The sequence below is a fragment of the Bos mutus genome, chromosome 3 (assembly GCF_027580195.1).
Source record: "Bos mutus isolate GX-2022 chromosome 3, NWIPB_WYAK_1.1, whole genome shotgun sequence".
In the NCBI taxonomy this organism is placed as follows: Eukaryota; Metazoa; Chordata; class Mammalia; order Artiodactyla; family Bovidae; genus Bos; species Bos mutus.
Window position 1 is genome coordinate 61,486,058 of NC_091619.1, and position 25,967 is coordinate 61,512,024.

Here is a 25,967-nt window from a genome sequence, read left to right on the forward strand (position 1 = left end):
TTATCATTTTCTTCTCCAGGATATCAAACCTGCATCTCCTGCACTGGCATGAGAATTCTTTACCACTGAGCCACCAGGGAAGCCCAGCCTGATCATAGGCTACATTAATAGTAAGGAGACTGAAAAAAAGAGGGAATTATCCCAGACCAGAGAACAGTGGGACTAAGTACACTAGTCACTCAAGGGACATTATACTAAAAATGTGTCAGTTAAGCATTTGAAGAAAATGGGAACATTTTGTCTGTAGAAAGATAGATATTAGGAGTGCATAATACCTGCCTTAGCTATTTAAAGGGATCATATATGAAATATGGATAAAATTTATGCTTTGTGACTCAAGTAGGTATGACTTCGAAAGGGAGTCAGGGAGAGGCCACTTTTGATCCAATAAAAGGAATATATTATTTGGAACTCCTAAAAAGCAGACTGGACACTTTCTAGGCAGTGAATCTACTTGAACTGAAAGTATATAAGAAGATACTGGAAATACAAGTTACCTTTGGAAAAGAGTCTTACTGAGTGACAGATAACCTCTCAGCTTCCTTCCAAGCTGCAATGTTATCTCAAGAATCAAATTAAGACCAGGAATTAGGCATCATGGATGTAAATACACAGCTAATATGGCAATAGACTTTCTACAATATAAGTTTTAATACTGAAATATACCATTCAAATATGCTTTTTTTCCTTTTGGTCTACTGTAGTACCTACAAGCTATTATTCATTGTCTACCATGTATTTTAGCTATGGAATGCTTATTTGAGAAATATTTTACTAAGCTGAATTTGCAATACAAATCTTGTTTATAGAATAATTAAAACATACATACAGATGTTGTGATGTTTAAATTATTTCCTTTCCAGATATTAGTTTCTGTCATTTCTCTTTTTCTTTGTTATTGTGACATTATTTTATACCATAAAAATACAGCTCGAGGTTAATATTTTAAAATTCTAAGATACAATTTTATATGTTTAATTGGGAAAATAATAATAAGATAAAATGCCTTTTTGTACTTTTTTTCTCTTCAGTTTGCTAGTATGCTATGATATTAGACTCTAGGATAAATGCTAAAGCTGACTGGATTTAATCAAAGCCCTTGTGTCATTTTCATCTTTTAAAAAACTCACCAAACAGATATGGTCAAAGATTAGGCAAATCGAGTTTGTCTGTTACATTCCAGCATCTTTTGTATAGAAAGCTGTATGCTTTAAAAGTCAAATAGATAGAGTGGAAAACAAGAATATGATTTATCTTAGTATAAATATAATTTTGATTTGTAATGTCCAATATGGGGAACTAAAAAATCACAGATGTATTCAGTCAAATTGGACTAAATTTTAAGGTAAACTTTAATTTTAAATGGAGATGCTAAATCCATCCTCTCTCTAGAGCTCATGCACCAGCTCTAGGCAGATATTTGAACGCTGGCACTAATCCAGGAACAAAAAAGCCAAGCAAAACAAACCAATAAACAAAAAGTTTATAAAATGGAGTCTACACTGTATTCGCTACTTTATAATTGTAAACCTTAGTAATACATGTGGCTATGTGTGATTACTAAGTTTTATTTTTCTCACATGACGAATTACAAGAAATATCTATGCAAGGCCATTAACTCTTTCCAACAGAGGCAGGATATCCAGGCAGCTAGTGGAACAAAAGCGTTTGGCCTGAGGCCTAGTGCTATTGGTAAACCACAATTTCTTGCACTGCCACTATAATTTAAATTAAGTAGAAGCCAGGCTTATAAACTCACATTATGACCCAAAGTTTATGGCCCTTTTATATCTCTTGGGTTCTGATCACAATGAAACTTTCTCCATCTGAAGCAATTTAATACAAACATTCCTTTGGCAGACTATAAAATGTGATTTTTCAGTCAACCTTTTATAGGTATGTTGGGTGCATATTGTGTGCCCAGTTGGAAAAAGAAAAAAAAAAAGAAACAATGACAATATAAGCATTGAAACATATGTGTTGTGCTCCTGTGAAACAGATTTGCACGTGAAAAACTACTAAGAAATCTTCCTAGCTCAATTTTTGTTTTTATCTGCAGAAGGTGGATGAACAAAGTTTTGGCTGAACATCTTTTGTCTGTTAAGGAGCAGCATTAAAAGCTCAACAATTAGAAATGTCCTAGTGCTCAGTCATTTTATACACTGTCTTCCTCTCAGCCCCAACAAACTGTTTCTCTTTGCAAGTGGAAAATTTCTCTTTTGCCTGTGAGCATAAATCTAAGTAATAACCCATGAACATTTGACTTGAATAAAAACAAGAAAATAGCAAAGAGTTCACCTCGTAATTTCATTTTAATAGGTAAACTAAAAATAATGCCAGATGTCTTAAGAGACTTCTGCCTTTAAAATTTTACACGGAAAAATTAACTTTTGAAAATAAGCTATTAAAATATGGTGGAGGCAGGTGTAGATTTTGAAAAGGAAGAATTTGGTTAAAAAGAAATATATGGCTTCCACATTTATTGTGTAAAAACCTAGAAATATGCATTCATGTTGAAACCCTTGGAAATCCAAGGCATTCAGTGTAATGCTAGTTGATTTTAGAGTGGTCATATGATAATGCCACTATCAGTTACAGCTTTTCAAATTATATATTTCAAATGATTTGTAACTGCTATAGAGGGCATTGAGGCTTCCTGGGGGCACAGTGATAAAGAATCCACTTGCCAATGCAGGAGATGCAGGTTTGTTCCCTGGGTCAAGAAAACCCCCTGGAGTAGGAAATGGCAACCCACAGTATTCTTGCCTGGAAAATTCCATGGACAAAGGAGCCTGACGGGCTAGAGTCCATGGGGTTGCAAAGAGTCAGACATGACTGAGTGAGCGCACACACACATATGCAAACACACACACATAGAGGGAATATAATTGTCAGTCAATTCAACTTTCTCCCACCAATTCTTTCCTTACTCTTCTCAAAGATCAGAATGTACGGAGACAGATTGTATTTCTACTAGTGATGAAGATAATGAATCACCCTGAAACTAAAATTCAGATGCAAACGCAGCGATTATAGTGATTGCAGTACTCATCTGAATCTCAGTGCTTGGAATATTTTTAAAGTGAGGAGTCAGTTACTAATGAAAAAAAGTTCAAAATGAGGTATTCAATATTGAATGAAAGGAAACCAGCTAAACTGGCTTAAAAACAACAACAATAACAACAACAAAAACTTTGGCTAGTAAACAGATGAGTTCCATTTTAAATTTGGGCTGCTAAATGCATTCATAATCTCTTTGTTCCATTTGTCTTCCAATATAGCTGCACTGTCACTAATAGCTTTTCTATACTTTCCATTGAATGGAGTGTGTTCCCTGCTTCACTAAGTGTTGCTAGACCCAAACTCAACAATACTGATGGAGAGCCCCTTGCAGAATGGCTTTGAGTAGAGTGTCCCACTGTGAAACCATTCAGGACTGAGTTGTGGTGCCTAAGCATCGCTAATATGCCAACATGGTTCTGCTATTTGTAGTTCAGCTCTATTTAAATACTAATCTTTTCCATTTCTCTTAAGTAAACATAAAGCAAAATACCTCATACCTTTTTGTTTTCTTAACTTTCTAGAAGAGGAAAATGGGTAAGAAAGAGCAATAGGTATAGCTATGAAAAACTCCATGAATAAGGTTTAATGAGCATTAGCCCATAGTGTTTAAGATCGATAGTACTGTCACTTTAAAAATCCAAGTTATTATACTCAAATAATGTTAGTCTATGTTGTACTTGAGTCTTTTTCCTTAGTTCACCAAATCTTCCTATGTAAGTATCTAGTTTACATCCTGTCAATTAAAATTTATGGGCTGGCAGCTAAATATTGAAAATGAATCCTAATTTTACAACTATATTGCATGTGTATGCTGGTTTCCTTTTTAAGAAGAAACACTTCAGTTTTCACAGTTTCTCTTACTGAGAAATTATCCAAATGCTTTGAAGTCCAAAGTAATTAGCCTTTACTTTTACCAGAAAAAACAACTGTGATGAAAAATTATAATTTTTCTCATAATGGTTCTCCTAAAAGTACTTTTCTGCAGTACTCCCAACTGATGCTTAATGTTGTGTTTAATGATAAAATACATGAATTGTTGCAATTTCATGAAATAATTAGGAAGAAAAATATCCACAGCATTCAAAGTTGATTTACAGAAAATGTCTACTCTTTCTATCTTCAACTTACACTAGAAATAAATATCTTAACACTGAAATTCAACTTGGAAACAAAATAGAAAAGCAAAATAAAATTGAAAAATGGCAGTCAATAAACATATTCTTCTCCTAATATGCATACTTCCCAAAAGTGCCACTTGGCAAAATATAAAATACAAAAGTGTTTTCCAGAGGATTAGACAGGTTTTTTTTTTTTTTTTTTTGCTTTCCAAGTTGGTGCAGCTACTATTCATTTTATGGATTACTGAAAAGTGGCAGACACTCAAATTAACAAATGGATATGCACTTCTAGTGTGGACATTACCTCTAATTTGCACTAAATAAATACCTTGAGTCAGATAATTTGTTGTATTGGAATGACAGATGTTAATAGAATAATATCCACAGTAGTAGGCAGAGCACATAGACTGGGGGGAAAATGGTCATCATAGGGATAACAACTATAGATCTGGCATGGTTTTAGGATCATGGGACATGCAGCAATAGGCCCAAAATTTAGCCTTTCTCAGCCACATTGATGGCCATTGGCTAGTGGTTAATTCAACATTTTAAAGTGATCAATAACATGGTGTAGGTAACATTTTAATTTTACTGTTGGGGCTATTTCTTCTTCCATGATCAATTTTCTTTCAAATGGTACCTAAAAGGAAGGAGATACGATAAGGATTCCAAGAGAAAGATGATTTCAGTAAGAGACAGAGTAGGTTATAGAATAATTGCTTCCTGGATATGTTTTGTTGGTCATATTCATAGCATTTTGCTAGTTGCGTGCTCATTTATAGTTTATTTATAATGGTGAAAATAATATTTAATGTTCTAGAACAAATGAAACTCTAAAAAATTTCAAGTGAAGAAAGTATAGAAAGGCAAATCAATGACAATTTAAAAGTATTATTTTGAGGTTTATAACAATCTAGGTTTAGTTCAATTTATGTGAGGCATTTTGCTGAACAGCTTAAAAGGTATATCAGTTTTTTCCTAGGAATATTGTTAAGCTGATATTGCTTTCATTCCCAAGAGATATATCTGTTTTTTCTCAGTGCATGTCAATTTATACACATATATAATCACACTCAAATTTTATTTTATTGCAGTTAGCATTCTTTTTATATTGTTCTGTAACTTTTCAAAACAAATTATTTTTAAACATTTCACATGTTATTCCCTATTCTTACAGCATAACTTCTTGTGTTTGGCATTCTCCTGAATGCCATATTTTTTAAAACTAATCCCTATTATTTTATACTTTTCCCCTTTGATTAATAAAATCATAAATTATATAATTATCTATATTCATAGCATTTATATACAATATATACATTTCAGTATTAAACTGAAATGTACCAGAAAGCTTGAATAGGAATACTTTACATGGTATATTACTTTGAAATATTGAGCAAAAAATTTGCATAGTATATTTGATTCTAATTCTTTCTACCAGAATTTTTTATGATTTTCACATTATTTGTACTATTGGACATCTTTTTAAAATGAATCAATTTTGAAAAATATTTTCCAGATTATATAATTTTAAAATTTATTACCTTCAATTATATAGGTATAAAATATAATTGATTAAATTAAATTGATTAATTAAAAATATAATTGATTAAACATTTTTAAAATGTATTCTATGTACTACATATTGAGGGTTTTGTCCAAGGACTGAAGTGAAGAAAATGTAATCTTCCCTTTCAAGAAGTTTACAGTCCAATGCAGAGGGCAGGCATAGGTATTTACAATGTAGTATGTGTTACAATTGGAATATATTGCAAAGTGCTGTGGAATCATGAAAATTATTCCACTTTTTAAAGAAGTCACAGGAGTACATAGAAGTAGCAAAGCTTAATTTATTTGCGGAAACATTCATCAGTTACAAGCTTGCATGTGGCACTTAAGGAAGAGGCAAATTTACAGAGATTTCAAAAATCTAGTTAGTCATGTAGACTGTACCATGAGATATAACAGAATTTATACTTGGCATGACATACAAGCAGCCAGATTCCAACATTTGGGTTTTATCACATGGGTAAAGGCAAGATAGAAGAGACTTAGTCATTACCAGAAGCTTCAGATTCTTATCCAGAATGATGAGTCTGTTTGCCTTGTTCTTTGTCATATTCTAGTAGAAAATAAATGTTTGGTACATATGGGGCATGTAATACATAAATGTTGACTGAATTTAGTTCAGTTAAGGACCATTTTCTAAAGACAGAATAATCATAATGTATCGAGAACAATTTGTAATATTTGATGGTATGTTTCAATACTGAAATAGATGCGCTGGGAGAAACCATCTTTTGGTTTTAGAATAATTCCCATAAATTTAATTATGTTCACAGTTCAATTCATATTATAATAAATTATTCTTTTCTCAAGTGAAATCAATAAAAGCCTTTGAAGAATTCATTACACTGCACATTACAATGGCCATATAAAGTGCTTTTAAAGTATTGACTAATGCTTCAATATTTCCATGAATTAGTAAGCTACGAGCAATGCTCCCACTACACAGATAAATGGGAATATGGTAATGAAGATCTTAGAAATCAAAGTTAGCAACAAATACATTTTTATATGGGGTTGCTAATTGTTTTTGTTGTTGTTGTTTTGGTTCTGAAATCCCAAATAATTAGAAAAGCAATGTGACCATCTTTGTCTTACATATCTGCTTCTTAGCTTATATGAGAAAAAAAAAAAAAAGGATAATTAGAGAAATTCAAATCAGAGTTATTTAGGTAACCAGTTTTAGTATATATATATATATGGATAAATCCTCTTAATTGGTGATACAATGAAATAATAGAGTTCTTCAGGATGAGTTTTATAATGGGACTGAAGAGTCTAAAATTTCAGCTGAATCATAATAGGGGCAGGGTATAGTTTGGGATTTGTGTGTGTGTGTGTGTATGTGTGTGTGTGTGTATTTGTGTGTATATTTAGTAACTAAATTCTTTGAAAAATAATGCTTAGTAAATGTTGAATATGATCCTCTTTATTTAGATATTATGTTATAGAGAGATCATTCCTTGATCCATCTTTTACTAGTGAAAATGTATCCTGTCTCAGCATATTTATAGATGTTTTTTATGAAACACAAAGTGAGGGGAAAGGAATAGGGGTGATGTGAAAGAAAAGAGTGTTTACAATGGAGACTAGTTTGTTTATTTTAATTAGGTGGTGTGGAGAACTATTTTATTTTAACTTTAATAAGGAGTTAGGAGGTTATTTTGAAATGTATCCTTATCCCCACCCCCAGATCATTAGTCTTCACTATCCTTTAAAAACCACACAGATTTATAGCTCATAAATTACATTTTCTCTCAGATTTAGGCCTAAAGAGAAAAGTAAGATGATATGTGTTTTAAATAGAATAAAAATTTGTCTTTAGGCTAACTTGCAGGTTAGTAATTTAAGAGACTATAAAAAAAATACATAGCTGTGGTTTATATGAGCAAACCAATCTGTTTCCTGAGTAGATACAAGTCTGTTCAAATTGAAGCTCAGTGTATTAAATCATGTTTAGAAAAGTCCCCCTAGTTATTTGCTAGCCATGTTTAGATTCAGACTTAATATTTTGAGACCAAGAGAAGAGGATCACCATAAACTCATCTCATCTGTCAGACAATACACAAGAGGATTCTGGTAGTATAAGAGTGAGGATTTGGAAACTGGCTGCCAAAGGTGATAAGAATTAAAGCAGATTTTGAGAAATTTAAATATGACTTAATTTAACATTTAAAGTCATTAGCAAAGTGCAAGCATTACTGATATGCTGTTAAAACAACAACAGCAAAAAACAGAGGTTCTGAATACTTGGTGTGCTTTGCTGTAGGTCATTTCTGAGAGAAGCTCATACTACATTGTTGTGTGTATACAAATTTGCAAAGAACCATACCAGTACAAATAAGATTTGGATAGTGTTTTGCCTTTTAAAAATCCCACTTAAGAGAACCAATTAAATAGGAGTGTAATATCTCAAGGGCTTCCCAAGTGGCACATTGGTAAAAATCTGCCTGCCAATACAGGAGATGCAAGAGACGCATGTTCCGTCCCTGAGTCGGGAAGATCCCCTGAAGTAGGAAATGGCAACCCTTTCCAGAATTCTTGCCTAGAAAACTCCATGGGCAGAGGAGCTTGGCGAAGCTACAGTCCACGGGGTTGCAAAGAGTTGGACATGACTGAGTGATTGAAAACATGCACACATATGTCATATCTCAAGCACATCAGCAGTAACTTGAGTCACTGACGTTATGAGAATATATATTGTAACAAAAAGTAATATTAAACTTGAGGTGAGAAATTTGAACAAAAATCCAACAAAAGCTGATTATATAATCAGATGCAATTGTAAGGTGTAATGTCATTTATATATATATGTGTGTGTGTGTTGTGTGTGTCCTGAGTCATGTCTAACTTTTTTGTTAGCCCATGTACTGTAGCCCACAAAGCTTCTTTGTCCATAGGATTTCCCAAGCAAGAATACTGGAGTGTCTTGCCATTTCCTCCTTCAGGGGATCTTCCAAAACCACTGATTGAAACTGCATCTCCTATGTCTTTCTGCATTGCAAGTGGATTCTTTACTGCTGAGCCACCAGAAAGTCCCATAAATACATACTACTTTTACACAAGCCCATAGACAAAGGCATCAAAAGGCTGTGTTCATTCTGAGTTACTTAAATCACAGAATCTGGGAGCTAGGAACTACCACCATGGATCAGATAATCTATATTCTGGCTGTCTTAAGGGACAGGCAGTTGCCAGTTCTTACAATCTCCTGGGATGAAGACTCAAGCAATCATTCCATTCATTGTTTCATCATTCTTATGGCTACTAATGTACTTATTACTTCCAAATCACACTTATCCTAAATTTGTTATCCTGTTTAAGTGAAAAGATACACTTTCAATTATGAATGTCTGTATGGGAGTATTTCAAAGACAAGATGAATAAATATCACTCAACTGATACAAACAAGAACAAAAGAAAACTTTCCTTTACTCTGAAACTTGAGAATCAAATAGATCTCTTAATTTGTACAGATTAGATTTAGATATGTTAATAAAAATTGAAGAAAGTAGGGAAAACCACTAGACCATTCAGGTATGACCTAAATCAAATCCCTTATGGTTATACAGGGGAAGTTAGAAACAGATTTAAGGGACTAGATCTGATAGACAGAGTGCCTGATGAACTATGGATGGAGGTTTGTGACACTGTACAGGAGACAGGGATCAAGACCATCCCCATGGAAAAAAATGCAAAAAAGCAAAATGGCTGTCTGAGGAGGCCTTACAAATAGCTGTGAAAAGAAGAGAAGCGAAAAGCAAAGGAGAAAAAAAAAGATACAAGCATCTGAATGCAGAGTTCCAAAGAATAGCAAGGAGAGATAAGAAAGCCTTCTTCAGCGATCAATGCAAAGAAATAGAGGAAAACAACAGAATGGGAAAGACTAGAGATCTCTTCAAGAAAATTAGAGATACCAAGAGAACATTTGATGCAAAGATGGGCTCGATAAAGGACAGAAATGGTATGGACCTAACAGAAGCAGAAGATATTAAGAAGAGATGGCAAGAATACACAGAAGAACTGTACAAAAAAGATAATCACGATGGTGTGATCACTCACCTAGAGCCAGACATCCTGGAATGTGAAGTTAAGTGGGCCTTAGAAAGCATCACTAAGAGCAAAGCTAGTGGAGATGATGGAATTCCAGTTGGGTTATTTCAAATCCTGAAAGATGATGGTGTGAAAGTGCTGCACTCAATAGGCCAGCAAATTTGGAAGACTCAGCAGTGGCCACAGGACTGGAAAAGGTCAGTTTTCATTCCAATCCCAAAGAAAGGCAATGCCAAAAAATGCTCACACTACCGCACAATTGCATTCATCTCACATGCTGGTAAAGTAATGCTCAAAATTCTCCAAGCCAGGCTGCAGCAATACGTGAACCGTGAACTTCCAGATGTTCAAACTGATTCTAGAAAAGGCAGAGGAAGCAGAGATCAAATTGCCAACATCCGCTGGATCATCAAAAAAGCAAGAGAGTTCCAGAAAATCATCTATTTCTGCTTTATTGACTATGCCAAAGCCTTTGACTGTGTGGATCACAATAAACTGTGGAAAATTCTGAAAGAGATGGGAATACCAGACCACCTGATCTGCCTCTTGAGAAACGTATATGCAGGTCAGGAAGCAACAGTTAGAACTGGACATGGAACACCAGACTGGTTCCGAATAGGAAAAGGAGTACGTCAAGGCTGTATTTTGTCACCATGCTTATTTAACTTATATGCAGAGTACATCATGAGAAACTCTGGGCTGGAAGAAGCACAAGTTGGAATCAAGATTGCCAGGAGAAATATCAATAACCTCAGATATGCAGATGATACCACCCTTATGGCAGAAAGTGAAGAGGAACTCAAAAGCCTCTTGATGAAAGTGAAAGTGGAGAGTGAAAAAGTTGGCTTAAAGCTCAACATTCAGAAAACGAAGATCATGGCATCTGGTCCCATCACTTCATGGGATATAAATGGGGAAACAGTGGAAACAGTATCAGACTTTATTTTTTTGGGCTCCAAAATCACTGCAGATGGTGATTGCAGCCATGAAATTAAAAGATGCTTACTCCTTGGAAGGAAAGTTATGACCAACCTAGATAGCATATTCAAAAGCAGAGACATTACTTTGCCAACAAAGGTTCGTCTACTCAAGGCTATGGTTTTTCCCATCGTCATGTATGGCTGTGAGAGTTGGACTGTGAAGAAAGCTGAGTGCTGAAGAATTGATGCTTTTGAACTGTGGTGTTGGAGAAGACTCTTGAGAGTCCTTTGGACTGCAAGGAGATCCAACCAGTCCATTCTGAGGAGATCAGTCCTGGGTGTTCTTTGGAAGGAATGATACTAAAGCTGAAACTCCAGTACTTTGGCCACCTCATGCGAAGAGTTGACTCATTGAAAAAGACTCTGATCCTGGGGGGGATTCAGGGCAGGAGGAGAAGGGGATGACAGAGGATGAGATGGCTGGATGGCATCACCAACTCAATGGACATGAAACTGAGTGAACTCTGGGAGTTGGTGATGGATAGGGAGGCCTGGCGTGCTGCGATTCATGGGATCATAAAGAGTCTGACACGACTGAGCTACTGAACTGAACTGAATAAAATTTTCATGTATGACAAAAGTAAATAGAAGAATATTGTAGTCTAGCAACAATAGCTTATATTTATTTTAAAAAATATATATATATTCTACTCACTGTTTTAACCACTTTAGATAAACTACCTAATTTCACCATTAGAAAGCCCTAAGACATGTATTAGTATTAACTTTATACTGGTGAAGATATTGTGACAGATTTAAATTGTTCAAATCACCACATGTGGTCATAGCATTGGAGCCAAATTTCTAATCTAGCCTCTCTGAGTGCAGAACTCTTACTTTGACCACCCTAATCTGCTGGCTCTAGCACAGCATCCTCTTGGGATTGGGGAGGAATCAGTTAGGCTAACCTTATAAATTACACAGCGAAAGCCCTTTGTATAATATCTATTCCTCAGATACTATAAGTTGGTGATAATGATTTGATGACTAGAGTCTGTGATCCCTTACGAATTCCATTTTTGGATAGTGTGGCTTAAAAACTAGAGATCTCAAGAGTACATATTTGGTTGCATTTGGCAATAAGTGTTAATTTTTTCTTCCATCACTATGTCAAACTCTCTCCCATTTGCTAATGAGTCAACAACATTTATGAAGCGTCTGTATATGGGTAATGTATACTTACAGAGGAGAAGGCAATGGCACCCAACTCCAGTACTCTTGCCTGGAAAATCCCATGGAAGGAGGAGCCTGGTAGGCTGCAGTCCATGGGATCGCGAAGAGTTGGACACGACTGAGTGACTTCACTTTCACTTTTCACTTTCATGCATTGGAGAAGGAAATGGCAACCCACTCCAGTGTTCTTGCCTGGAGAATCCCAGGGACGGGGGAGCCTGGTGGGCTGCCGTCTCTGGGGTCGCACAGAGTCTGACATGACTGAAACAACTTAGCAGCAGCAGCATACTTACGGAAAGGTCTTACCTGGTAGCTCAGACAGTAAAGAATCCATCTGCAATGCAGGAAGCCTGGCTTCAATCCCTGGGACTGGAAGATTACCTGGAGAAGGTAATGGCAAACCTCTCCAGTATTTTTGCTTGGAGAATTCCAAAGACAGAGGAGACTAGCAGGCTATAGTCCATGGGTCACAAAGAGTTAGACAAGACTGAGGGACTAACACATGCTTACAGAAAATGCTTTGTCTTGGAGAAACTATATTTGACTTTGTAAATTAGAATATTCTACTTCCATGAAAGATTGATTTCTTTAAAATCAACATAAAACAACTGCAAATTAATTTAGTGCTAATTTCACATAAATGTAATAATAATTCACACTTATATTGCTTGCTATCAGCACATATATATAGAACTCACACTTGTGTGATTGCTTTTAAGTTTCCAAAGTACTCTTACTCATAATCTCATTTAATCCCCAACCATTTTTAGCTACTTTAATCTGTTTGACTGTAGACACACATTTTAAACTGCTTCTAGACATCTACTTGTAAATTCTGCATTCTACTTATTCTCAACATTTCCAAAATCAAACAGTTTGCTTTCCTGCTGAAACTCAGCATTTTCCTTCTACTTTTAGTTTCTAGAAAATGAGTTGATGGTACTTTTCTATTACCTTATAAGGTTTATGCATCTTTCCTAGGTAAGAATACAGGAGTGGGTCGCCATTTCCTCCTCCAAGGGAATCTTCCCAACACAGGGATTGAACCCACGTCTCCTGTGTATCCTGCTTTGCAGGTGGATTCTTTACCACTGAGCCACCAAGGATTCCTATATTGCCTTATAATATTTACATATTTATCCCATTTTGGGGAAGATAGGTAATGTTTAGTTTACTTCTATATTCTCACACCTAGTACAGAGCTCAACTCATAGTGAATGATCAATATATATTTGTAGAATAAGTACATCCAATTTTATAAAAGATGAAACTGAGGCAAAAGGAAATTGACTAATATGTTGAAACAGAGCAATTTAAAAATGTGGACAGAGAAAGGAAAGAGGAGAATATCAGTTTTGTCATGAAAATGTATCTGAAACACACATCAACATCATTACTGCCTCATCTCCTTCTTTATGTTTTGCCAAGATGCCCGTCAAAATAGCAATGGTAGCCTTTCTTGAAAGTAAAAGTGAAGTCGCTCAGTCGTGTCTGACTCCTTGAGACCCCATGGACTGTAGCCCGCCAGGCTCCTCCGTCCATGGGATTCTCCAGGCAAGAATACTGGAGTGGGTTGCCATTTCCTTCTCCAGGGGATCTTCCCGACCCAGGTATCAAACCCAGGTCTCCTGCATTGCAGGCAGATGCTTTAACCTCTGAGCCACTAGGGAAGCCCTTTCTTAGATTCCTTATAATCATCACCTACCATGATGAGGTTTTTCCAGACTTTAGAGAAATGAAGATAATAATGCTTAAATACTTCAAGATTTCTGTTCTAAATGGAAACAGAAATAGTCTGTCTTCAAATATTCAAATATTTATACCCATATCTACTTAAAAACATGAAGTTGTATTATAGATTACAGGCAGTACAGAAGATACACCTCAGTGAATTTGAGGAAAACAATGAGATTTACTTTTGCGTTGACCCTGCAAAACTTTATAGAGAAATGGCAAATTCCTGTTTTGCTAAAGGCTGAGCAGGGGAATTTTTCCTGAAAGTGTTTGCTGAGCTTTACTCCCAAATGGGAATGTAAATTACAGTTAAGGGCTTTTGTAACTGGGTTAACTCTTCACTAGAGGTTGTTTGGGGAGGTGTTTTTTTAAACTTCACTTTAAGCGGAGGGTCTATTGATCCTTCCCCTAATGGGACAGATTTTATTCTGCCCTGGGATATATACAAAACAGAAGCTCTGCCATAATACTTTCCTTACCTTTGTTCACCCTTTGATAGGAAAAAAAAATAAATGAATTTCTAGGTAATAGTTTTCATAATCTAAGGGATATCTAATGACTTATTTCAATGTCCCAAGCTTCTGGATGTTTTAGAAGATCCCACTGACTCAGAAAATTTCACAAAATCTCTAAATAACTTTCGGTTTTAGGCCCATAACCTGCAGTTTGGCTGTCTGAGCTGTTTTATGAGCTGGTGTACACGACTTTTGGGATTCAAAAACATTAGCTTGAATTCCATCCCATGTGCATGAGGACCTTGTGCCCTTCCTAATATCTCTGAGAATTCTCATGGAGAGGGTTGTCTCATCTTCTTCCAGATCTCTTCTGGTTTGACTTCCTCTACCTGCTGAAATATTAAAAGTTATAGATCAACCAGTCATAGAGAACATTCTATGCCCTTTTCTCATTTTTTGGCCTAAACAATGAATATAGTTACTTAGTTTATTCCAGAAATATTATTTACACAAGAAATGTGTATATCTCACAGAGGGATTGCACAGAGTCGGACACGACTGAAGCGCCTTAGCAGTACCACATACAATTACTTGAGGTGATAGAATTTACAGCATAGCACTATATAGCATAAAAGTAAATACCGAAGATTAGACATTTCCTTTCACAAAGCTCTTTAGTCTTGTTCCCAGTGAACCTCTGGACCTCACTGCCTTGCTGTGTCTCAGATTCTGTAATGGTTAATTTTACATGTCAACTTGGTTAGGCTCTGGGATTCAGTTGTTTGGTCAAACACTAGTCCCCATGTAGCTGTGAAGGTACTTTGTAAATGTGATTAACACTTAGAATTAGTTGTTTTAAAGTAAAGGTCACTGCTCTTGAAAAGGTGGGTGGGTCACATTCAGTCAGATAAAAACTTTAAAGAGCAAAAACTGAGGCTTTCTGGAGAAGAAGGAATTCTGCTTCAGGACTAACATTGATAGTTTGCCTGAGTTTCTAGTCTGCTGGTCTGCCCTACAGTTGTTAGCTTCAAACCTGCAACTTCAAGTCTTACTTGATTTTTCCTAGCCTATAAATTTTGTACTTTCCAGCTCTACAATCAGAGGATCTAATTCCTTAAAGGAGCATTTCTCTTTATGTATATACATATGTTCCATTTTTTCTCATTCTCTACTGAACTCTAAATGATACACCCTCCCTTCTGCAAGTTATTCCCTAGTGGAGGTGATAGAATTCCAGTTGAGCTATTCCAAATTCTGAAATGATGCTGTGAAAGTGCTACACTCAATATACCAGCAAATTTGGAAAACTCAGCAGTGGCCACGGGACTGGAGGAGATCAGTTTTCATTCCAATCCCAAAGAAAGGCAATGACAAAGAATGCTCAGACTACCGCACAATTGCACTCATCTCACACACTAGTAAAGTAATGCTCAAAATTCTCCAAGCCAGGCTTCAGCAATACATGAACCGTGAACTTCCTGATGTTCAAGCTGGTTTTAGAAAAGGCAGAGGAACCAGAGATCAAATTGCCAACATCCGCTGGATCATAGAAAAAAGCAAGAGAGTTCCAGAAAATCATGTATTTCTGCTTTATGGACTATGCCAAAGCCTTTGACTGTGTGGATCACAATAAACTGTGGAAAATTATGAAAGAGATGGGAATACCAGACCACCTGATCTGCCTCTTGAGAAATCTGTATGCAGGTCAGGAAGCAACAGTTAGAACTGGACATGGAACACCAGACTGGTTCCAAATAGGAAAAGGAGTACATCAAGGCTGTATATTGTCACCATGCTTATTAAACTTATATGCAGAGTACATCATGAGAAATGCTGGGCTGGAAGAAGCACAAGCTGGAATCAAGATTGCCGGGAGAAATATCAATAACCTCAGATATGCAGATGACACCACCCTTATGGCAGAAAGTGAAGAGGAACTCAAAAGCCTCTTGATGAAAGTGAAAGTGGAGAGTGAAAAAGTTGGCTTAAAGCTCAACATTCAGAAAACGAAGATCATGGCATCTGGTCCCATCACTTCATGGGAAATAGATGGGGAAACAGTGGAAACAGTGTCAGACTTTATTTTTCTGGGCTCCAAAACCACTGCAGATGGTGACTGCAGCCATGAAATTACAAGACACTCCTTGGAAGGAAAGTTATGACCAACCTAGATAGCATATTAAAAAACAGAGACGTTACTTTGCCAACACAGGTTCGTCTAGTCAAGGCTATGGTTTTTCCTGTGGTCATGTATGGATGTGAGAGTTGGACTGTGAAGAAGGCTGAGTGCTGAAGAATTGATGCTTTTGAAGTGTGGTGTTGGAGAAGACTCTTGAGAGTCCCTTGGACTGCAAGGAGATCCAACCAGTCTATTCTGAAGGAGATCAGCCCTGGGATTTCTTTGGAAGGAATGATGCTGAGGCTGAAACTCCAGTACTTTGCCACCTCATGCAAAGAGTTGACTCATTGGAAAAGACTCTGATGCTGGGAGGGATTGGGGGCAAGAGGAGAAGGGGACGACAGAGGATGAGATGGCTGGATGGTATCACTGACTCGATGAACGTGAATCTCAGTGAACTCCAGGAGTTGGTGATGGACAGGGAAGCCTGGCGTGCTGCAATTCATGGCATCGCAAAGAGTCAGACACGACTGAATGACTGATCTGATCTGATGACACATGTTCTTTCAGTTCAGTCACTCAGTCATGTCCAACTCTTTGAAACACCATGGACTGCAACATGCCAGGCTTCCCTGTCTGTTATGAACTCCCAGAGCTTGCTCAAATTCATGTCCATCAAGTTGGTAATTCCATCCAACCATCTCATTCTCTGTTGTCCCCCTTTCCCCCTGCCTTCAATCTTTCCCAGCATCACGGTCTTTTCTAAGGAGTCAGTTCTTCACAACAGATGACTAAAGTTTGGAGCTTTAGCATCAGTCCTTCCAATGAATATTCATGACTGATTTCATTTAGGATTGAATGGTGTGGTCTCCTTACAGTCCAAGGGACTCTCAAGAGTCTTCAACACCACAGTTCAAAAAGCGTCAGTTCTTGGGTGCTCAGCTTTCTTTATGGTCCAACTCTCATATCCATACATGACTACTGGAAAAACCATAGCTTGACTATATAGACATTTGTTGACAAAGTAACATTTTCCTTTCTTTTCAACAAAATGGTGTTCTAATTCCTATTCTGCTCTTCGTCTACTTTTACATATTAAAAAAAAACTTATTGTTTTCTGCTTGCCAGTGAAACAGGACTTTAGTAACATAGAGTAACTGGCAGAGATTCATTTTTTGTCTTTGTGCCTCACCAGTCTCTGAGCTCTCTGTCTGGAAGTTGTTCACCTATGACTTGAATTATACCACCTCCCTCAAAAAGTGAATGTATCAACAATCAAATTTGAATTGAAATAAAATTTATCTCTATTGTAGTAGTTTTCCTATAAAACTTTCTATAAAATAAGTAAGTCCAGTATCTTCTGCCTTCATCCTGATTACTGATTTCTTACTTCTTCAAAAACAAGATTTATCATTACTTAGAACAGTTGATTGATATGTAGTGAAAAAAGCATAGGTTTTAAAATCAGGTAGACATGGCTCAAATTCTAAGGATCTCATTCAAAACTTTTGTAATGTTACATAACTCCTATATTTTTTTCTGCATATACCAAATGAAGGCTTCCTTGGTGGCTCAGATAGTAAAGAATCTGCCTGCAATGCAGGAGACCTGGGTGTGATCCCTGGGTTGGGAAGATCCCTGGAGGAGGTCATGGCAACCCACTCCAGTATTCTTGCCTGGAGAACCCCATGGACAGAAGAGCCTGGTGGCTATAGTCCATGCAGTCACAAAGGGTTGGACACAACTGAGAGACTAAAACAACACACAGCGTACCAAATAAGGATAATAATGATGGATTTGTAGAATTTTAAAAAGCATTAAATAAAATAACATGTGGAATACCTTGGTCATTTTCTAACACTAAGTAGATATTTAACAGAGTTGGTTTTTGTCTTTTTTTTTTTAACAAAAGATCGTAATATAGGGAAAGAGTTGTAGAAAAAGATTTTTCTTTACTGGATAACATGTTTTAGTTATTATGAAACTTTCATACATATACAGAGTAAACAGAAAAGTGTATTAGCCTGCCAGGCTCCCTCTGTCCATGGGATTCTCCAGGCAAGAGTTATTTCCTACTCCAATCACCAATTAGTAATAATCTCCCATTCTTTTTTGTCTCTACCTCCCTCCATTTACTCTCCACCAACCACATGGTGGAAGATGATGATGACGATGGTAGTGATAATGATTTAGGTAAAATTCGTATCCATTGAAAATCACACATATTAGGTGTAATTAGGTTTACAATTTTGATAAATGGATAAACCCATATGATCCACATCCTGCTTTGATGAGAACATTTCCCGGAGTTCCCTCCTGTTTTTTACCAATTAATCTCCAGTCTTCACCCTACCACACACCCTGCATAGAAATCACTGTTTTCTCTTTTTCTTTTTTAAACCTTAGATTACTCTTCCTTGTTCTAGAATTTCTTATATGAATATTCATGTACAAGTTAATTTTAGACATGTATTATCATTTTTCTTAGATAAATATCTAAATGTAGAATTTCTGGGTCAAAGGATAAGTTTTTTAAACACTGAAAAATTAATAATACATTTTGCAAAGTGACTGTAACAGTTTACATTCTTAGTAGCAACACATAAAGACGTGGTTGCTCCATAATCTCGCCAAAATCTTATATTTAAAGCAATTATATTTTACACATTTTTGTGTTTTGTGGTATCTTATTTGATATTAACATGAAATTTCCCAATGACTTACGGAGTTGAAGACATTTTTAAAGTGCTTATTGGCCATTCATGTCTTCATTGTGAAGTGTATTTTTTTTTTGCATGTTAAAGAAAATATGCTATTAGTTTTCTTGTAATTAAGTTATAAGATTTCTTTCTATATTCTCAATTTAAATCCTCTGATAGATATATTCATTGTGGATATTTTCTTTTTGTCACTTGTCTATTTATATCTGTAATGATTTCTCTGAGTAGACAATATGAATTTTGATGAAATCTAAATTTTTGCTATGCTAAGAACACTTAACATGCTGCTGCTGCTGCTGCTAAGTCGCTTCCATCATGTCCGACTCTGTGCAACCCCATAGATGGCCTCCTACCAGGCTCCTCTGTCTGTGGGATTCTCCAGGAAAGAACACTGGAGTGGTTGCCATTTCCTTCTCCAGTGTATGAAAGTGAATAGTGAAAGTGAAGTTGCTCAGTCATGTCCGACTCTTAGTGACCTCACGGACTGCAGCCCAACAGGCTTCTCTATCCATGGGATTTTCCAGGCAAGAGTACTGGAGTGGGGTGCCATTGCCTTCTCCAAAATGTACAGTATAATATTATTAACTATAGAAACAATGTTTTATAGTAGATCTCTAGAATTTATTCATCATGATAAACAAAAGTTTATACCAATGAATAGCAACTCTCCATATCCCTTTTTCCCTAGCCCCCTGTCAAACACCATGCAATTCTCTGATTCTTTGGGTTTAACTATTTAAGATAGCTCATTTAAGTGCAGTCAGTATCTTCCCTTTTGTGACTGATTTGTTCCACTTAGCATAATATCCTCAGTGTTTATCCATGTTTCCCTATATTACAGGATTTCCTTTTATTTAAGGCCAAGTGGTATTCCATTATGTGTATATTATCACATTTCTTTTAACCATTCATCCTCTGACGGTCATTTAGGTGGTTTCCGTAATTTGGCTATCGTGAGCAGTGCTTCAGTAAACACATCTGTGAGAGTCTGATTTTAATCTTTGGATAAACACCCAGAATATCCAGTAATCACTGGATCATAGGGTAGTTTGGGCTTCCATGGTGTCTCGAATGGTAAAGAATCTGCCTGAATGCAGGAGAACTGGGTTCGTTCCCTGGGTTGAGAAGATCCTCTGGAGAAGGGCATGGCAACCCACTCCAGGATTCTTGCCTGGAGACTCCCCATGGACAGAGGACCCTGGCAGTCTACAGTCCGTGGGGTTGCAAAGAATCTGACACAACTGAGCGGCTAAGCACAGCACAGCACGTGGTAGCTATATTTTAAATATTTAGGGAACTTATATACTATTATTTACAGTGACTGCACCATTTTTCATTCCTCTACCAATTGTACAAAGGTTCCAATTTCTCTACATCCTCACCAAAACTTGTTGTCTTTTGCTTTTTTGATAGTAGCCATCCCAACAGCTGTGAGGTGATATATCATTGTGGTTTTGTTTTTTATTTGCCTGATAAGTGAGTTAAAACATTTTTCATACACTCACTGGCTGTTTCTTGTCTTCTTTGAAGACATGTCTATTGAAGTCCTTTGTTCAATTTTTAATTGTCATTATTTTTTTTCTAATTATAGGAGGTTTTATGTATTGTGAAAATTAACCCTTATTACATATATGATTTATAGATACTTTCCCCCTTTCTGTAGGTTTCTTTTTCACCTTGTTGAATATTTATAGAAAGCAGAAGGGTTTTAGTCAGTGCAGTTCCGCTTGTTCATATTTGCTTTTATTGTCTGTGCTTCTGGTGTCATATCCATAAAATCATTTCCAAAACCAATGTTACAAAGATTTTCCAGTATGTTCCCTCTAGGAATTTTACAGTTTCATGCCTTATGTTTAAGTTTTTAATCAATTTTAAATTGATTTTTGTATGGTCTGAGATATGTTCTTGTGACAGTTTTTGACATAAAGTCCATTTTGTCTGATACACATAAGTTCACTCCTGCTCTTTTTTGGTCACTATTTGCATTGAACATCTTTTTTCGTTACTTTTAACTATGTGTCTTTTTTATCTAAAGTGAGGCTGTCGTAGTTGGCTGAATCTTGATTTTTTTAGTTTTGTTTTTCTATACATACAGCCAGCTACTCTATGCCTTAATCAGTTGACAGTTAATTACTGATACAGAAATATTTGTTATTTCCATTTTGTTTTCTATCCTTTAGCTCTTTTCTTCTTTTTCTATTTTCTTTTGTGCTTCATTGTTTTTTTTTTTTAATGTGCTGTGATTCTTTCCTATTTTCCTTTCATGTAACTTTCATAGTTGTAATATTTATGGTTTCCATGAGGCTTACGTAAAATATAGGAGTCTATTTTAAGATTATAACAGCTTTAGTTCAATCATATGCAAAAAAAAAGTATTCACTTTTATTTCCTTCTGATATACTTGTGTTTGATGTTACAATTTATGTCTATATTGTGTATCTACAATTTATATATATTTATATTGTATATCTATTAACATGATGAAGTGGTAAAGAATATGCATGTTAATGTAAAAGATGGAAGAGATTTGGGTTCTATCCCTGGGTCTGGGAGATCCTTGGAGGAGAAAATGGCAACTCATTCCAGTATTCTCGTCTGGGAATTCCATCAGCAGAGGAGTTAGTTGGCTGCAGTCCATAAGGTCTCAAGAGTCAGACACAGCTGAGTGACTGAGCATACATGCACATATCCATAAACATAGTTTTGAGTTATAGTTATTTTTCATACTCTTTTGACTTTTTAAACAGCAAATAATTTACCTACCACATACAGTAATGTGATATTTACTATATATTCATATATTTACTTTTACCAGTGAGTTTTACACTTTTATTATGTTATTGTGTTGCTCTATGGCATCCTTCATTTCTACTCAAGAACTCCTTTTAGAATTTCTTTTAAAGCAGATTTAACATTAAATTTATTTTACAGTAGGTTTAATGGTGAAGAATTTCTTTTAAGGCAGATTCATCTTTAGTTCAGTATCAGTAATCTCAGATATGCAGGTGACACCACCTTTGTGGCAGAAAGTGAAAAAGAACTAAAGAGCCTCTTAATGAAAGTGAAAGAGGAGAGTGAAAAAGTTGGCTTAACACTCAACATTCAGAAAACTAAGATCAAGCCATCTGGTCCCATCACTTCATGGCAAATAGATGGGGAAACAGTGGAAACAGTGACAGACTTTATTTTTTGAGGTCCAAAATCACTGCAGATGGTGACTGCAGCCACAAAATTAAAAGACGCTTGCTCCTTGGAAGAAAAGTTATGACCAACCTAGACAGCTTATTAAAAAGCAGAGATTACTTTGCCAACAAAGGTCTGTCTAGTCAAGGCTATGGTTTTCCAGTATTCATGTATGGATGTGAGAATTGGACTGTAAAGAAAGCTGAGTGCTGAAGAATTGATGCTTTTGAACTGTGGTGTTGGAGAAGACTCTTGAGAGAATGCAAAGAGATCCAACCAGTCCCTCCTAAAGGAGATCAGTCCTGAATATTCATTGGAAGGGCTGATGCTAGCTGAAACTGATACTTTGGCCACTTGATGCAAAGAACTAACTCCTTAGAAAGGACTCTGATGCTGGGAAAGATTGAAGGTGTGAGGAGAAGGGGATAACAGAGGATCAGATGGTTGGATTCCCTGTCTGTTATGAACTCCCAGAGCTTGCTCAAATTCATGTCCATCAAGTTGGTAACTCCATCCAACCATCTCATTCTCTGTTGTCCCCCTTTCCCTGCCTTCAATCTTTCCCAGCATCACGGTCTTTTCTAAGGAGTCAGTTCTTCACAACAGATGACTAAAGTTTGGAGCTTTAGCATCAGTCCTTCCAATGAATATTCATGACTGATTTCATTTAGGATTGAATGGTGTGGTCTCCTTACAGTCCAAGGGACTCTCAAGAGTCTTCAACACCACAGTTCAAAAAGCGTCAGTTCTTGGGTGCTCAGCTTTCTTTATGGTCCAACTCTCATATCCATACATGACTACTGGAAAAACCATAGCTTGACTATATAGACATTTGTTGACAAAGTAACATTTTCCTTTCTTTTCAACAAAATGGTGTTCTAATTCCTATTCTGCTCTTCGTCTACTTTTACATATTAAAAAACTTATTATTGTTTTCTGCTTGCCAGTGAAACAGGACTTTAGTAACATAGAGTAACTGGCAGAGATTCATTTTTGTCTTTGTGCCTCACCAGTCTCTGAGCTCTCTGTCTGGAAGTTGTTCACCTATGACTTGAATTATACCACCTCCCTCAAAAAGTGAATGTATCAACATCAAATTTGAATTGAAATAAAATTTATCTCTATTGTAGTAGTTTCCTATAAAACTTTCTATAAAATAAGTAAGTCCAGTATCTTCTGCCTTCATCCTGATTACTGATTTCTTACTTCTTCAAAAACAAGATTTATCATTACTTAGAACAGTTGATTGATATGTAGTGAAAAAAGCATAGGTTTTAAAATCAGGTAGACATGGCTCAAATTCTAAGGATCTCATTCAAAACTTTTGTAATGTTACATAACTCCTATTTTTTTTCTGCATATACCAAATGAAGGCTTCCTTGGTGGCTCAGATAGTAAAGAATCTGCCTGCAATGCAGGAGACCTGGGTGTGATCCTGGGTTGGGAAGATCCCTGGAGGAGGTCATGGCAACCCACTCCAGTATTCTTGCCTGGAGAACCCCATGGACAGAAGAGCCTGGTGGCTATAGTCCATGCAGTCACAAAGGGTTGGACACAACTGAGAGACTAAAACAACACACAGCGTACCAAATAAGGATAATAATGATGGATTTGTAGAATTTTAAAAAGCATTAAATAAAATAACATGTGGAATACCTTGGTCATTTTCTAACACTAAGTAGATATTTAACAGAGTTGGTTTTTGTCTTTTTTTTTTTAACAAAAGATCGTAATAAAGGGAAAGAGTTGTAGAAAAAGATTTTCTTTACTGGATAACATGTTTTAGTTATTATGAAACTTTCATACATATACAGAGTAAACAGAAAAGTGTATTAGCCTGCCAGGCTCCCTCTGTCCATGGGATTCTCCAGGCAAGAGTTATTTCCTACTCCAATCACCAATTAGTAATAATCTCCCATTCTTTTTTGTCTCTACCTCCCTCCATTTACTCTCCACCAACCACATGGTGGAAGATGATGATGACGATGGTAGTGATAATGATTTAGGTAAAATTCGTATCCATTGAAAATCACACATATTAGGTGTAATTAGGTTTACAATTTTGATAAATGGATAAACCCATATGATCCACATCCTGCTTTGATGAGAACATTTCCCGGAGTTCCCTCCTGTTTTTTACCAATTAATCTCCAGTCTTCACCCTACCACACACCCTGCATAGAAATCACTGTTTTCTCTTTTTCCTTTTTAAACCTTAGATTACTCTTCCTTGTTCTAGAATTTCTTATATGAATATTCATGTACAAGTTAATTTTAGACATGTATTATCATTTTTCTTAGATAAATATCTAAATGTAGAATTTCTGGGTCAAAGGATAAGTTTTTTAAACACTGAAAAATTAATAATACATTTTGCAAAGTGACTGTAACAGTTTACATTCTTAGTAGCAACACATAAAGACGTGGTTGCTCCATAATCTCGCCAAAATCTTATATTTAAAGCAATTATATTTTACACATTTTTGTGTTTTGTGGTATCTTATTTGATATTAACATGAAATTTCCCAATGACTTACGGAGTTGAAGACATTTTTAAAGTGCTTATTGGCCATTCATGTCTTCATTGTGAAGTGTATTTTTTTTTTGCATGTTAAAGAAAATATGCTATTAGTTTTCTTGTAATTAAGTTATAAGATTTCTTTCTATATTCTCAATTTAAATCCTCTGATAGATATATTCATTGTGGATATTTTCTTTTTGTCACTTGTCTATTTATATCTGTAATGATTTCTCTGAGTAGACAATATGAATTTTGATGAAATCTAAATTTTTGCTATGCTAAGAACACTTAACATGCTGCTGCTGCTGTCGCTTCCATCATGTCCGACTCTGTGCAACCCCATAGATGGCCTCCTACCAGGCTCCTCTGTCTGTGGATTCTCCAGGAAAGAACACTGGAGTGGTTGCCATTTCCTTCTCCAGTGTATGAAAGTGAATAGTGAAAGTGAAGTTGCTCAGTCATGTCCGACTCTTAGTGACCTCACGGACTGCAGCCCAACAGGCTTCTCTATCCATGGGATTTTCCAGGCAAGAGTACTGGAGTGGGGTGCCATTGCCTTCTCCAAAATGTACAGTATAATATTATTAACTATAGAAACAATGTTTTATAGTAGATCTCTAGAATTTATTCATCATGATAAACAAAAGTTTATACCAATGAATAGCAACTCTCCATATCCCTTTTTCCCTAGCCCCTGTCAAACACCATGCAATTCTCTGATTCTTTGGGTTTAACTATTTAAGATAGCTCATTTAAGTGCAGTCAGTATCTTCCCTTTTGTGACTGATTTGTTCCACTTAGCATAATATCCTCAGTGTTTATCCATGTTTCCCTATATTACAGGATTTCCTTTTATTTAAGGCCAAGTGGTATTCCATTATGTGTATATTATCACATTTCTTTTAACCATTCATCCTACGACGGTCATTTAGGTGGTTTCCGTAATTTGGCTATCGTGAGCAGTGCTTCAGTAAACACATCTGTGAGAGTCTGATTTTAATCTTTGGATAAACACCCAGAATATCCAGTAATCACTGGATCATAGGGTAGTTTGGGCTTCCATGGTGTCTCGAATGGTAAAGAATCTGCCTGAATGCAGGAGAACTGGGTTCGTTCCCTGGGTTGAGAAGATCCTCTGGAGAAGGGCATGGCAACCCACTCCAGGATTCTTGCCTGGAGACTCCCCATGGACAGAGGACCCTGGCAGTCTACAGTCCGTGGGGTTGCAAAGAATCTGACACAACTGAGCGGCTAAGCACAGCACAGCACGTGGTAGCTATAT